We start from the raw sequence: 1,852 nt of genomic DNA, 5'->3' as shown, positions 1-1,852 counted from the left end.
AACCAATGAAAATGAAAATACAACAGTTCAAAATCTTTGGGATACAGCAAAGGCAGTCCTGAGAGGAAAGTATATAGCAATACAAGCCTTTCTCAAGAAACAAGAAAGGTCTCAAAGACACAACCTAACCCTACACCTAAATAAAGGAGCTAGAGAAAAAACAGCAAATAAAGCCTAAACCCAGCAGGAGAAGAGAAATAATAAAGATCAGAGCAGAAATCAATGAAATAGAAAAAATATTTTCAAAGTTCTGATGACAATGGTTTTCAGTTGGAATTCTATACTCTGCCAAAATATGTAACAAATGTAAGATCAAAGTAAAGATACTTTCAGATATGAAAGAGAGAAATCTGTTTCCCCCATGATCCATTTTTTTTCTAGTCAGCAATAGAAAATAGTTTTTATTGTCATTCCAGCTAAGCTTAAAAAAAATACCTTCTCTTCTTTTTCCTCCATGCAGCTATGGATGGCTATCTGACCACATTCTGCCAACGATTTGTAGTGGATGTGTTGTGTTGTTGTTGGGGGGGGGGTGGTTCATGAGGATATCTTTAAAATAGAGAGAATCACTTCCTCTTATCCTTCCAATTTGTAGATACAGTAGCTGGAGCTCTAACATTCATTTTTGCTTCTTTGGCTTTCTTGAGAATGAAAGCCATAGGTGGAGGATAATGGAAAAGAAAGATGAGAAACTATGTCTCAGATTACAATATGAGCTCACCATACCAGCTCTGTATTGCCTGCCTCCAAAATCCTTTTTGTATTAGAGAAATAAAATTTTATCTTACTTAAGTGTCATTTAGTTTTTACTATTCCCTTATATGCAGCTACATTGAATCTAAGCTGACACAGAAAGCGATTTGAGGTTATATGTTAATTAATGAGGAATTGACTCTTATTTTGGCATTCAGTTGGCCATGTGACCATATTTTGGCAAATGATCTGTAGTGGAAGTATTGTGATGGGAACTACAGAGAACTGTTTAGATTTAACTCAAGAGAGTTATCAAGGAAAACACCAGAAGGATATCTGTGCAAAAGGCCTAAAGAAGGTGAAAATAAAAACTTTGAGAATAAAATAAAGGCAACTAGGAACTCCAGGGAAAATATAAAGCATTTAAAAAAATGGCATTACTTTTTTCCATAATAAACTATAGTTACACAAGCAAAATCATTTAAACAATAAGTGCCTTTATGAGGGAAAGTTTTCTTCCAGAAATGATCACTATTTGCTTCTGCTAGGAATCTTTATTCAGACTATGACAATTACTAAAAAATTAAATGTCTTCAGGATGTTTAAGTGTTGGCCTCTTTTCCTGAATTTACCTGATATGTGGTGCGTCCTCTATAGGCACACTCTTATTCAGCTTGGGAAAATTTTGTTATACATATGATTATTATTTATATTCCACTGATTCTGATTAATTTCTTCAGGAATAGCAATTATAGCATCTTTCAAATATCTCAATAATATTATTAATAAGCCTTTATTTTATTTGTCTAATTGCTGTCGTTCCTACTAAACTGATTCATTGATCGTATAAACAGTATTTTTCAGCTCTATATTTCCAGAACGTAGCCTAGCATCAGGCACATCAGAAGTACTCTAGATTATTAAATGAATTAACATGAGAAAACTTTAGTTCATTATTACAAAAACATGTTACTTTTGGGCTAGAAGGAGGGAGAAAAAGAAAAGAGTGAGAGAAGATTGATTGAAGGGGAAAGAATATTGAACACATTTAATAGACATCCCTTCTCCAAAGCACTTAAGCAGCAGCAAGCATACCCTCAGAGCATGTCTGATGATATTTCAAAGCTTCTCTTCACAGATCACCTTGCAATTCCAGGTC

This window comes from Callorhinus ursinus, unplaced genomic scaffold (assembly GCF_003265705.2).
Source record: "Callorhinus ursinus isolate GAN/ISIS: 27379988/994484 unplaced genomic scaffold, GSC_fseal_2.0 scaffold31, whole genome shotgun sequence".
Taxonomy (NCBI): Eukaryota; Metazoa; Chordata; class Mammalia; order Carnivora; family Otariidae; genus Callorhinus; species Callorhinus ursinus.
This window is presented reverse-complemented; position numbering follows the sequence as displayed.